Source organism: Ascaphus truei, chromosome 3 (assembly GCF_040206685.1).
Source record: "Ascaphus truei isolate aAscTru1 chromosome 3, aAscTru1.hap1, whole genome shotgun sequence".
NCBI classification, from domain to species: Eukaryota; Metazoa; Chordata; class Amphibia; order Anura; family Ascaphidae; genus Ascaphus; species Ascaphus truei.
Genome location: NC_134485.1, coordinates 437,044,389 through 437,059,835, shown reverse-complemented (window position 1 = coordinate 437,059,835; position 15,447 = coordinate 437,044,389).

Sequence of the window (15,447 nt, the reverse complement as noted above, 5' to 3'; positions counted from 1 at the left end):
TTTGGCAGGGCAAAAGACCCCGAGTCGCCAGATCGGTTTTGATGGCTGCAAGATCTAGGGGAGGTCTGGGGGTACCGGACTTACACAGATATTACTTAGCTGCACAGCTCAAGCAGGTGGTAATGTGGAATTCTGACCCGACCTGTTGTAGTTGGGTGGAGATGGAGACTCAATGTGCCAAAATGCCTTCTCTGCAAGCCTGCCTATGGAGCCTGGACAGAGGAGAGGGACATACACACAACCTGAAACTACAGGCCTCTTGTTTTACATGGGACGTTTGGTCTCGTTGTAAATACAAATATGGCCTTACTACCAAAAGCTCCCAATTGACCCCCATCTTCAACAATCCAAAGTTCCCCCCGGGATGTGGATCTAAACTGTTCGAAAAATTCAGTACAAGGGGTATAGAGGCGATTGCGGATCTTTTGAGCCAAGGGAGGCTTCTGAGTTTCCAAGAGTTAAGGACCAAATATAAAATTAAAGAATTGGACACATTCAAATATCTTCAAATCAGAAACTTTATTAGGACAACATGTCCTCTCCCAGAATACCCCACTCTCACATCATTTGAACTTCTTTGCGAGACAAAGACCCACCAGAAAGGTCTGATCTCAGACATATACGGGGCTCTAGAGCGCTCCTCGACCCCAAAAGAGCATGACTATATGCTCAAATGGGCAGCTGATCTGAATACTGATATAGACAGAGAGACTTGGGAAGAAATCTGGGAGACAGCCTCGGAGACCTCCCTATGTACTACAATAAAGGAAAACATTTATAAAATTATGTTTGGCTGGTATCTTACCCCAGCACGATTAAACCAAATCTACCCTCTGGCATCAGATCTATGTTGGCGAGGCTGTGGTCATAGAGGGGACATGGTCCACATCTGGTGGTCCTGTCTCAGAAATTGTTAAGTACTGGGCCAAGGTCCAAATTTTAATAAAAGAGGTCACCGACCTGGAAGTGCCTATTGAACCACTGACCTACCTGCTGGCTGCACCCTTGAAGGACATTGTCCGGCCAGTCAGGAAATTGATCTCCTTCATTTTGACCGCGGCTCGATGCTGTATTGCGGCCTCCTGGAGGAAAACAGCTACGCCGGCACTGGGAACTATCAGGAAAAGAGTCGACGAGGTGATGGTTATGGAACGGCTCCCCGCCATCGTCCGACAAAAAATGCCGGCATACGAGGATACTTGGGATCTATGGATCTCCAACAACCGGGCCAGACAACCAAACCCAGCGCACCAGAGACTGTTCACCCCACCATAGGCGCTCAAACACAGCCCTAAAGACCATACCCGTAAACAGTCAGATGGGCCCCCCCCCCCCAAACATAGCACAGGATTCTGTTCAAGTACAGCAGTAGCGGTTCCCGGACGCAAGGGCTTAACAACATTGTAACAAAGGATTTACCCCTAATTCAGGTATTCGTTAGCCCCGGTGACTCCCGAATGAATTTTAACGAACAAGAACAAAATTCCTTCATTTGGCGGAGATATTAGATCGGCAACTTGCAAACGGACTTTAAATCAGAGACTGCATATTTTGCGCTTTAGTTCAAGGACAATTTATTTCGTTTCCCCATCCCAGTAAGTGTTGTATTAAGTATATTCTGAGGTTTTCATGTGTTTGTCTATCAAGGAACTAAATGACAATTTATTTTGCCCTCCTTGTTGTGTTCGATCGAGAATCCCAAAAATATAAAAGTGTTAATAAGTATTGGTCCACCGTGTCAGGTTTATATTAACTGGTGGCAGCGTGTGGGATACTGATTGAACCTATGCTATAGTCTCCTGCGGGATTGTGTTGTATAGTGGGGGATCTCGTGGCTTGCGAGCTCCCCGGACAAGTGGCAACTTACACACACTTCTAAAGAGCACGAGATATTTCATTGTCCCTTTACCCATACCCTGATAGCAACATGAGTTATCGTTCAGGAAGGTTCCGATCCTGGGACCGGGCGAAGATCATGGAGAGATGTGCTGGCTATGGCTTAACGACAGATGGGCGGTCAAAGGTACAGCTGGTGGAGGATTTGGAGCTTCATGAGGCCAGGATGGGCCCACCATAAGGGCATGCCCCTGGAGCTGCTGTGGCAGCAGACGCTATTCAGTCAAGAGTGCAGGAGGTCCCTCCAGCTCTGAGGCTACAAGGACATGAGGAGAGTGCCGGTGACCACCTGGATGTGGGTGGCTTGGCGCCAGGGAGTGCAGAAGGAGTAGCCACTGTGGCTGCCGGACTAACCATCCCTGTGCTCACTGCACTTCTTGCTGCATAGGGAGAGGGGGATAGCACAGCAGAGCATGTACAGCTGCTGGCAGTAGTGCTCGGAAAAGCCCACCACTCACCTTGTAAACGGGGAACAGGAGCTTCCTCTGGTGGACCACCACAGCTTCAGCAAGTTTGTGGATGGCACAGATGACATTGATGCATTCCTCAATGACTTTGAGACACAGTGTTCCCGATTCCTAATTCCAAGGAGGGACTGGGTGGTCAGACTGCGACCACTGTTATCTGGAAAAGTCAAGCACAGGGTATTCCGCGCGTGGATGCCGATGACTACGGTCATGTAAAGATTAGGCTGCTGACTCAGTACACCCTGACCCCAGAAGCATACAGGGGCAAGTTCCGGACGGGGGGTAATCCCCGGGGAGTCATTTGCTGACTATGCCGGTCATATGGCCTTACACGGGACTCAGTGTGTGGAGGGGAATGGGGTTTAAAATTCCATACCCTACTGGACTTGATCTTTCAAGAGCAACTACTGTAGCAGCTCCCCTCGGATGTGAGGGCATGGGTCTTTGACCACAAACCTCAGACCTATGAGGTGGCTGCGAAAATCTGGGCTTTCTCTGGGGAAGGACGAGGCAACTGTCCTGTTGATGGTACAATCCATCCTTGGACATTCCATATGATGGTGGCCTTGTTTCCCGCAGGTAGAACATGGAGAGGGCTCCCTCACCGTAGGTTGATGCGGATACAGCTCATCTGGACCGGATAATGGAAGCCAGGTATCAGATGGGTCCTGCGTGTGGTCCTCTGAAGTTCCTCTCCTTTGGCGATGAGCCGACATAAGTAGATGTGGGTCTCGGTGGGGACCGGCGTTTGGACCTCTCCCTTGCTATAATGACTTCTCCTTTCGTGGGACTTGGCGATTGCGTGTGTGTGGGCCGTAGTATCCCCGTTGGTCCGATCTCCGCAAGTTCCGCAAGTGTCGGTGGAGTCAGATCCATCGGGCCCAGGACACTCTCCTGATCCTCGGCCCCAAGGAAGTTCTCAAAGGGCCGGACAGCCAAAGCTAGGGTTTTAGCAGCATGGTGTTTTAACCAATAGCGTGCGGGAGGGGTTATCACTTGAAGGAATTGTTCCAAAACAACTTGTTAAAGAATCGCCTCCTTAGTGTGCTGCTCGGGTTGTATCCAGCGACTACACAGGTCCAATAACCGCTGAGCTAGGACCCGAGGTCTCATCTTAGAGGTGTACTTCAGGTTCCGCAACTGCTGCCGGTAGGTCTCTGGGGTCAGACCTAAGCAATCCAGTATGGCGGCTTTTACTTGTTTGTAGTCCATTGCCTGATCCGCTGGTAGGTCCTGATATGAGGCCTGGGTTTCTCCTATGAGGAGCGGGGCCAAAGCGGTTGCACAGCAATCTGAAGACCAGCCCTGGGCTTAGGCAATCCTTTCAAATGTCAGTAGAAAAGGCTCTGGATCCTCATTCGGAGCCATTTTCCTCAGGAGGACCGGGAGTTTGTTCAAAAGTTCTGGACTGGCAGACCCATGAGATTGGGCCAGCAGCCTGAAAGTTCTGGACTGGCAGACCCATGAGATTGGGCCAGCAGCCTGGTCATCTGCTCATCCTGTGCTGCCTGTTGCCCGGTTAGGAGCTGGGTTTGCAGCTGCAATAGTAGCTGGTTTTGTATTGTTTGTCTTTCATCTCGCTCTTCCTGTTGTTTGGCCTGCTCCTGCACTAACAGTCCCTGCTGTTTGGCCTGCTCACACAGAAACTCCTTTAAAAAAATTCCGTTTTTTTTAATGTAATTTGTGGCCCTTCAAAAGCAGGGTCCTCTCAGTATCCCACTTCTAACACCATATGTTGTAGGGTAAATGCAACCACACATGGGTTTCTAATATGGCTTATTAATTGAGCCTCAAATATATGGCATACAAAAATAAAACAGCTACTTTTCAGCATATGCAACAAACAGAAAATAAGTACTGAGCAGGGCTTTGCCCTTGTCCCAACAAGGGCTGTTCAGAGTCCAGATTATCAGTATAGCAAAAACAGTATAGTGGAGACAGACCTTATAGCAATAGTTCTCCCTCAGCATTACAGTATATCCCACTGGGGTTTTTAAAGCTCCTTGATGAGGCAGCTGGGACCAGACTAATTATAAAGACCATCAAACAAAAAAATAGGAGCGCATGGAAATAAATGAAAAGACCATGAGACTCACTATCCTCCTAACGGCGTCCTCTTGGTGTCTCTAGGCTGCAGCACGGAAGTCCGTCGTCACAGACGTAACGTCGCTGCGTATGACGTCACCTGCAGGTCTGTGTTTTACCATCTTTGTAGTCTTGGACTCTCTCTCTCTTGTTTACCAACAAGGGAATCACTTCTTTCGTGAGTTTTTTTGGGTGTCAGTACCCTATCCTCAGTGTGTGTCACGTGCCTATTGATCTATGTGATCTTAGTCCAAATGTAATGTGTTTTGGCCTTCATTTTGATATTTTATTATATAAGATTTATGTACTTAATTCAGTCTTTTTGTTTCTTTCCATGCGCTCCTATTTTTGTGTTGATGTGCTGAGTGTGCCCCGCTGATCACAGGAGACTACGAGCAGCAGGGAAGACTTGGAAGTCAAGGGAGAGCAATTGGAGGGACAGCACGCACAATTCCCTTATATTAATTAACAAGACCCTCCCAGCTGAATGTTAACCCGGTCACTGCTGCACTGCAGACCTAAACATAGGTCTGCCAGCCATAGGGCTGGTGACGTTTATTCACCCTGTTACAGCGACAATACATTTTGTAAAAAATTTTTTGCCTCTCCAGGGATGCCAGCAAGCAGGGATTGCTATGGTATGGGTTTCAAGGGGGGGTTTGGGGAGAAAGTGTTGTCGGAATGTGTCTAAGTAGTCGGGGTCCAGAGTTGAAGGATACCCCAAAAATGTACCCGGGAATCATGCTTGATTCCCAGATACATATAGGCACATTGTCCCGGCAATATCTCTCCTTGAAAAAGTTACGCGACTCACCGCTAGAGTTCCCTGCTTCAGCACAGCCCAGAAAGGTAAATGTCGCATAGGGATGCAAAGTGTCCCAGTAACCTTAAGGGGTTCCAAGGTGTAATGGGAGACCAATGCTTTTAACACAAAAATACCCAGATCCTTTGGGAAAAACGTGAGATAAAATAAATTGTCATTTATTCACATAATGAACATACTGTACACAGTTTAATTTACAAAATAATACGAAAATACACTTAGTTACGATGTTAAATCTGGTTACAGGAAATATCTTAGATGGAATCTCAGATTAATCGTTTTACAACATGTTGAATTTACCTCCTGACTGGCTGCTCAGCCTTTTGAAACCTCACAAGTCCTATCTTTACACTGTGCAACAAATTGCGGCGTGGGAACAAAACATCCCACCTATTGGCAAGGTTTGCCCATGCTTCAGGGAACCTGGCAGAGGCTTCAAGTTATGTTGCGAGCATGTGCAAAATTTGCCCTTAAGCTGCTTAGCATACCTAGCCAAGCCCACTTCCCTGGTGGCATGTTGTCTGCCTTTCCCCTGACACCTGGACATATGTCAGGGAAATATATTTACCTCTCCCCCTACCCACTCAACACTTGACAGTGTCAGTTTCTTTGAACTATGGCCTGTCTCCAGACACAGGGGATCCAAATCAGCAGGGTTGCTTTAGAAGCCTGAGTCTAAATTATGCATTGCTTACTCCCTGGATTTCCTGCCATGCATTATAAAGCATAGTACTCACACTTTAAGTGTTATCTCCTGTTCTGGATGCCTGAAGGAAAATCCCCTTACCGTTATAAATTAATACACCAAAATGAGGGGGACTTTCATTCATTACTTCCAAAGTTAGCTTGCTGCTTATACTATGCTACGCGCAAGACTGCTGGTTTTTAAAACCTTTTTCCTTTCTTGCGGTTTGCAGTGAAACACTATTGCAATGCGTGCACATGATACATAACTGATACAATGTTACTCAGCATAATGATGTGGTTCTCTTATGCTAGCGGGACACACAGAGACAATTCTAACACATTCACAGGCTTGCAGCCAGCAGTGGGCTGCAGAGCTGACACTTCACATTTACACCATATGACTGACGGGAACTCTTTTACATGACTTATACATGTTGTCCCCTTACACCTAGCGGGACACATACAGACCGTTCTAACTCAATTACAGGGTTGCAGCCATTAGTGGGCTGCAGAGCTGACACTTTACATTCACCCACTATGGCTGATACAGCTGATATATAGCATTACTCTCGCCCCCTTATCCCGGTGGGGAAAGACACCAGCATTTTGAATACATTTGCAGTATTACCACCCTTTCTGGGTTGCAGAGCTGACACTCTACCATTCCCAATCTGGCTCAGGGGCACCCAGCCGGGCATTATATATTTTTTCCTGTGCTTAGTGCATAGCCCTAAGTCCGGTATTTTTGGGACCAGGTTCTCAAAATAGAACGTAGCGGTCGCGGCTTGGATTGCAAGCCAATTTTAGTCGCAGGAGTTTGGTACTAACACCCTGTCAAGAAAAAGTCCAAGTTCTCAGAAAGGAACGTAGCGGTAGTGTGTGAAACTTCACTCCGATTTGGGAACCGGAAGATTCTGGGCTAAGTACCTGTCAGAGTAAAACTCATTTTTAGATTTCCCTGCACCTAGAACAGTCTAGTTTTCAAACCCCAGACACACAGTAAATGTGTTTTTCGTCTGCATTTTGTGTTCCATTCTGTGTATGCCTATTTATGCGAATAAATTACAATTGATTTAACTTACCTGTTTTGCTCAATGAATGATCCTGGTAACCAAGTGTTAACTGCCTGGTATCCCATGACAGAAGTGACGCATACATTCGGTGATCATGCGGGCCTCTCCCAATACTAAGTTTATCATTTTCAAGGTCGCAAAAAGCTAGTAAAACTGATACAAAGAAGCTCTGAACAGCAACAACGTATGTCAGGGTACATCTTATTACTATAATTCTGTACAAAACAGGGTACAGTGCATCTTATCACTATACTTCTGGGTGTTGAGACACAGACACAACCTTGGAAATCTACTGTCAGCGAAACTCATCCTTACAAACAAACACATCCTTTCACACAGAAATGGATACTGAGAGGATACTGAGACACGACATGACAGACAAAATGGATTCTGAATGCTTCTCATAATTCTTCTCCAGAGAACCCTGCCCAGTCCATTTCAACAGTTGCCTCTTTAATTCTTTTCAAAATCTTCAGTGAGAAATGTATAACTTAATTCTTTATTTAACTTTTAAAATATATGTAATTGTAAGCTATTGAATGAATTTAAGTAGCTGTATAATTAGTTTGTTTAGTAACCTTTCTATCGGAGATTTGGAGTTAGTTCTACTCTCCTCCTCCTTGACATTTGCAATTTAACAACAACAAAGGAGAAAAAGATCCCAGGTAGTGAAGCACTCAAATGTCCATGTCATGGGAGAGGGGCTTTGGCCCGGTATTAAAAGGGTTACACCCCATTTGCCCCCTCCCCTGCTCTCACATGGGAAGCAAGGGATTAACTGGACTGTGGTCCAGTAATGTGTTTTTACCCATTTGTGTAATCCCCTTTAAATATGTATTGTTCCCATTCCAGTGTCTGCACCAACACATACACTGGGATTGATGCGGGAGGGAATGGGTTAATAGTTAAGGAGTGATTATAGCCCTTTGTTCCACTTTCCTGCATTTTCAGGCTCCATTTTGCAGCTCTCCGTTGGTCGCCATTGCAGCCCAATGCAACCCTATGGAGATTCTGGCGATGTGGGCCTGTTTTGGTAGAAGACCTGCAGGTGGCGCCCGAGAGGAGAAATGGCGATTTCCCAGAGCGGAAACATTGTCTCAAAAGAGCTTTGATCACTCCCCGGTCAAGTTCAAATACTATTGGTGTGGGAAACTTAGGTTCTAGGGCACCCAGAAATAAAATTATTTTTGCCCCTAGACTCTAGGAACCCCCACACTTGACCACCACCGGGTCCGGGAATGAAGGACCCCCGTAAAGGGTCGCGCTCGCCACGAGGGTCGCGCCATTGACTCTAATTGGAGCGGTGGACCCATTTTATCCTATGGCGGCGCCAGGCCCATGCATTTCCTATGGCGGCGCCGGCCATTGATTCCAATGGGGGAAAACAATGTGGCTTTAAAATGGCTAAGTCCGAAAGGGTAAAAAATGTAAGACTATATATCCGGTTCTGTGAGTACCAGAGGGTTGGGATTTTGGTCGCAGGCAGTCACTGTTCTGGCATGGCTGCATGGCCATTTCCAGCCCTCTCCGATCAACCAGACGGAGTGTAGGCAAATGTGAAAATTGTAATTTTACTATTGACTTCAATGGTGGAGTTGCTCCATTAAAAGCCTATATCGGCGGAGCACGTTGATTTCAATGGGAGTGTTAAAAGCAGAGATTTATTTTAGCTATAGCGGTGAATCCTGCATTAAAGTTAATAGGGGATTTTAACTTATTTTTGGTATCTCTGGTTCTGGGGGTCGTGGAAGGCTGAAACTTGGCCACTTTGGCAAAGGTCTTCCGGCATGAAGACCTGTCAAATTTCAGCCCGCTCAGACCCACAGAACGGATTATTTTAATATGTGTATATATTAAAGAATGTATTGTATTTTGGGTCTGGTAGAAAAACCCAGAGCCCAGATGGTATGTTAATGCTCAGGGGGGAGACAAATGGTCTACAATAAACCCCTGATCAAAGGCTCCCCCACCCTGATTGTGTATGGTATCACAAAGGAAAGCAGGACGTGGGTACTTGATGATAAGTGTTGTGTTTAACACCTAGGGACAAAGGCTTTCCTGCCATGCCAGACATTCAGACGCCAGTCTTGTGGGAGGGGGGCTAAGGAAATAAGCCCCTGATTAGAATAATATCCACCCAATGGGCAGGTATTACGTTGCCCTTCAAGTGAGGTGGCCAGGAGGGATTGGGTAAAGATAATTGTTCTCCAATTACTTGCACTCAATGCCAGAGTACAGGCGGGAAACTCAAAATAAACGAATGTAAGCTCTATACTCAGTGTCTTCGTGTCTTTTCATGATGCCCGATTGCTGTATGAATTGCTAATCCTGTAACCTGATTACTTCATCACCCCAACCCCTAAGTTAGTGTTCCTGTTTGTTATTTGTACTATCTTGTGTGTTCACCTTTTTTAAGGAATAAACTATATTTATTATATCTAAGTCGTGTTCAATTCCCCCCAGATATTTTGGTGTATATTATACACTGTTACTAGCTACCGTGACAGTCTGTAAGTAATAATACCAGTGAAGTGAGTAATGAAAGAGTGAATACTTACATTTTAATGGTAATTGTTTAAAATAGGTTATCAATTTGAACGTGTGATGGAGATAAAAATGGTGATAAAAGTGGGCACTAACATAGATCCATGTAAGAGGAGAGCCTTATTAAAGGTCCCTCACTGTATATCCACTGGGGACACATTCATCTATTATTGGCATCTGCCTCCTCTATTGGATCTCTACATATACAGTACATAGCCGATCAGGAAGAAATTGGGCTTCTACCCTAAAGCTCTTTACCCTAAAGCCCAGTACGCTAAAGCCCCTTACTCTAAAGCCGCTTACCCTAAAGCCCCTTACCGTAAAGCCCCACACCCTAAAGCCCCTTATCCTAATGCCCCTTACCCTAATGCCAATTACTCTAGTGCCCCTTAACCAAATGCCCCTTACTCTAATGCTCCTTACCCTAAATCTTCTGTTTCTACACACACTGCCCCATCTTGTACCCAACTCTCTTCCACTACACAGACTGCCCCATCCTGTACCCAAACCTCTGCCCATATACACATGCCCAATCCTACACCTTACGCTCTGCACCTACACACACTGCCCCATCCTGTACACAACCCTCTGCCCCTACCCACACTTCCCATATTGTACCAAACCCTCTGCCCCTACACAAACTGCCCGATCCTTTACCCAACCCTCTGCACCTACACAAACTGCTCAATCCTTTAGCCAACCCTCTGCCCCATAATGCCTGCCCCATCCTGTACCCTATCCCCTGCCACTACATATGCTGCCCAATTATTTACCCAATCCTTTGCCCCTACATACACTGCTTGATCCAGTACCAAACCCTCATCCTCTACTCACACTGCCCCATCCTGTACCCAACCCTCTGCCTCTACACACACTTCCCCATCCTGTACCCAACCCTCTGCATCTACACACACTTCCCCATCCTGTACCCAACTCTCTGCCTCTACACACACTTCCCCATCCTGTACCAAACACTCTGCCCCTACACACTGCCCCATCCTGTACCCAACCCTCTACCCGTACACACACTGCCTCATTCTGTACTCAACCCTCTGCCTCTACACACACTTCCCCATCCTGTACCCAACCCTCTGCCTCTACACACACTTCCCCATCCTGTACCCAACTCTCTGCCTCTGCACACACTTCCCCATCCTGTACCAAACACTCTGCCCCTACACACTGCCCCATCCTGTACCCAACCCTCTACCCGTACACACACTGCCCCATTCTGTACTCAACCCTCTGCCCCTACACACACTGCCCCATCCTGTACCCAACACTATGCCCCTACACACTGCCCCATCCTGTACCCAACATTCTGCCCCTAAACACTGCCCCATCCTGTATCCAACCCTCTGCCCCTACACACAATTACACATCCTGTACCCAACCCTCTGCCCCTACACACACTGCCACATCCATTACCCAACCCTATGCCATTACACACAATTACACATCCTGTACCCAATCCTCTGCCCATACACGCACTGCCCAATCCTGTACCCAACCCTCTACCCCTACACAAAATTTACACATCCTGTACCCAACCCTCTGCCCATACACACACTGCTCCACCCTGTACTCAAATCTCTGTCACTACATTAACTGCCCCATCATGTACCTAGTCCTCTGCACCTACACACACTGCCCCATCCTGTTCCCAAACCTCTGCCCCTACAGACACTGCCCCATCCTGTACCCAACCCTCTGCCCATACACACACTGCCCCATCCTGTACCCATCCCTCTGCACCTGCACACACTGTCTCATCCTGTACCCAACCCTCTGCCCTTATACACACTGCCCCATCCTGTACCTAACCCTCTGCCCATAAACACACTGCCCCATCCTGTACCCATACACACAATTACACATCTTGTACCCAATACTCTGGCCCTACACACTGCCCCATCCTGTTCCCAACACTCTGCCCCTACACACACTGCCCCATCCTGTACCCAACCCTCTGCCCCTACACACTGCCCCACCCTGTTCCCAACCCTCTGCCCCTACACACTGCCCCATCCTGTATCCAACCCTCTGCCCCTACACAAAATTACACATCCTGTACCCAACCCTCTGCCCCTACACACACTGCCACATCCATTACCCAACCCTATGCCCTTACACACAATTACACATCCTGTACCCAACCCTCTGCCCATACATGCACTGCCCAATCCTGTACCCAACCCTCTACCCCTACACACAATTACACATCCTGTACCCAACCCTCTACCCATACACACACTGCCCCATCCTGTACTCAAATCTCTGTCACTACAGTAACTGCCCCATCCTGTACCTAATGCTCTGCACCTACACACACTGCCCCATCCTGTAAACAACCCTCTGCCCCTACACACTGCCCCATCCTGTACCCAACACTCTGACCATACACACACTGCCCCATCCTGTACCGAACCCTCTGCCCATACACACACTGCCCCATCCTGTACCCATCCCTCTACCCATACACACAATTACACATCCTGTACCCAACCCTCTACACCTACACACACTGCCCCATCCTGTACCCAACCCTCCACCCCTACACACTGCCCCATCCTGTACCCAACCTTCTGCCCCTACACACTGCCCCATCCTGTATCCAACCCTCTGCCCCTACACACAATTACACATCCTGTACCCAACCCTCTGCCCCTACACACACTGCCACATCCATTACCCAACCCTATGCCCTTATAAACAATTACATATCCTGTACCCAACCCTCTGCCCATACACGCACTGCCCAATCCTGTTCCCATCCCTCTACCCCTACACACAATTACACATCCTGTTCCCAACCCTCTGCCCATACACGCACTGCCCAATCCTGTACCCAACCCTCTACCACTACACACAATTACACATCCTGTACACAACCCTCTGCCCATTCACACACTGCCCCATCCTGTACTCAAATATCTGTAACTACAATATCTGCCCCATCCTGTACTCAAATCTCTGTCACTACATTAACTGCCCCATCCTGTACCTAACCCTCTGCACCTACACACACTGCCCCATCCTGTACCCAACCCTCTGCCCCTACACACTGCCCCATCCTGTACCCAACACTCTGCCCCTACACAGTGCCCCATCCTGTGTCCAACCATCTGCCCCTAAACACAATTACACATCCTGTACCCAACGCTCTGCCCCTACACATACTGCCACATCCATTACCCAACCCTATGCCCTTACACACAATTACACATCCTGTACCCAACCCTCTGCCCATACACGCACTGCCCAATCCTGTACCCAACCCTCTACCACTACACACAATTACACATCCTGTACACAACCCTCTGCCCATACACACACTGCCCCATCCTGTACTCAAATATCTGTCATACACACACTGCCCCATCCTGTACCTAATCCTCTGCACCTACTCACACTGCCCCATCCTGTACCCAACCCTCTGCCCCTACACACTGCCCCATCCTGTACCCAACAATCTGCCCCTACACACACTGCCCCATCCTATACCCAACCCTCTGCCCATACACACAATTACACATCCTGTACCCAACCCTCTATCCCTACAGATACTGCCCCATCCTGTACCCAACCATCTGCCCCTACCCACACTGCCCCATCCTGTACCCAACCCTCTGCCCATACACGCACTGCCAATCCTATACCCAAATATCTGTCACTACACACATTAAAAGAATAAGAATAAAAGAGAGATATAAGTTTGCTGTAGGAAATACCCCAGATATTGTTACTGTCCAAAAAATGTTATATACAAACCAGGGAACCAGTTCAGTTCTAAACTAGGGAAATTCAAAGAAATGATCCATTCTTTATTTTAATCTGCCCCCTCCTCATTCCTGGGGACCCTGGGAGTAAAAGAGCCGATATTATCCATCTGAAACATGGAGGCTTCTGGGTAATTCAGCGGACGCATCTATAGAGATAGCTGCACGTCTCTGTTCTCAGATTCCACCTACACAAATAATACTTTTTTAAATCAGTGTGTAACATATTTGCTGTTACAAATTAACAACCTTTATTTGATAACGTTACACTTTAGCTTTACTTGCCTTTAACACGTTGTACACAAGAAAAGAACAATTTCATACTTTGTATCACTTTTTTAATGTTTTTTAATTCTAAAAGGAATTTGTTTCATAGTCGTTACTTTGTTTAGGCAGAAACGCTGCTTTTCATTTTGCTTTTTTTATATTTATATATAAAAATAGTTGAAAACAGCAAAAAAAAATCCCTGAAAGAGCACACGGGTATTCCAAGGCAAATATAAACACAATGTGTCGATGTGCCATAGAACTACACAAAGAACTGGAAGGGGCTCCGGCCCCCAAATTACAGAGGACATGCAAGTACTGCAAGGCCCAATATGTAACACTACTGCTGATACCCACCTAGGACACAGTGTAAAGTGATACACAGAGGGCAACCGTAATGACCAAGAGATGGCAATAAATACCTATAGGGCACATGAGCCCGTAGGAAAGTGAGTTGTAGCAAAACAAGGTACTACCCGCAGCTATATTGTTGCAAAGAACAGCGTGCAAACAAACACATGATTATATTTTAAGACACAACGGACACACCTCAATAAGTAAACAGATATAGTCTAACACAGACAGTGAGGCACTTATCCGGAAACGTCAACACATGAAAATATACCATTCCTGCCGGGGAAGCACTGTATGCTGGGTGATAATGGGGAGATATGGTAGAAGAAAGAAATGAAACTCTACAGTAAGTCAATAAAAGGCTTTTAATTTGCAATCAATTATTCACATCACAGCGAGAGCATACTGTAGGGTTTCTTTTCTTTCTTCTACCGTATCTCACTTGCCCTACATTGCACGCGGTGTATCTTCACTCACACATTTTGCTATAGGCGGACGCAGACTTTTCCCCCTTCCCATTTATATATGATACTGGGGAGAGGCAGGGTGGCAAACATGTGACTGTGCTCACAGGGGATATTCCTTATTGATTATATGCTGACGGGGGCGGTTTTGTCACCTTTTTCACCCACCATAACTTAAATAATGTGTACGGTAAACCTGCCCAGCTTGAACATTGCAAAGCCAGTACAACCAACCTCACACTGATGTGACTGAAAAGGTCGAAACAGCTGTCTGTGAGGGGTTTGACTGGCTTTGCATCTAATCCCATGCTGTGCTTAAAAGCTGTGTAAACAGCAGAGCATTTGCTTATAAGAGTTCCATGTAAAAATGGATTTCAGGCCAAAGTGATACATTGTGTGTCCATTTGCATGTAAATTCCCAGAAACCCTTGCTGCAGTGGAAGCGCAGTACGCTGGGTGATAATGGCTGAAAGGCCGTGTACAGACCTGTCTAAGACGTGTGAATGTGCTTACAAGGGATATTCCTAATTGGCTATATGCTAACGGTGGAGGTTTTTTGTCGCCCTTTTCACCCACCATAACTTAAATAATGTGTATGATAAATATAAAACCTTATACAAATAGATATACAGTGGCGACAAAGTTTATTAAAACAAAAGCCGCCAGTTGACCGGGACTTACCCTGGCTGGTGCTGAGAATAGTCAGCGCGCCAGCCGCATCCAGCCACGTCCCCTCCGTTCCTCAACCCTCCAATCCGCGTGCAATTTATACCCCTTCCCGACTCCCTAGCTGCTCCTGCTGTGCCCCTCTGCTTCCCCGCTCCCCCGCTTACCTCACTTCAAACCTTCAGGGGAGTCGGGGAAGCCGGGCGCGCACGTGACTCTGACGTCACCGACGTCACGCGAACGGGCCGCTACTCAACGCTCCTCCACGCTGCCGCCACGCATCCTGCCGTGCGGTTTTTGTTTTAATAAACTTTGCCGGAGCAGTATAACGACAGATTTAGT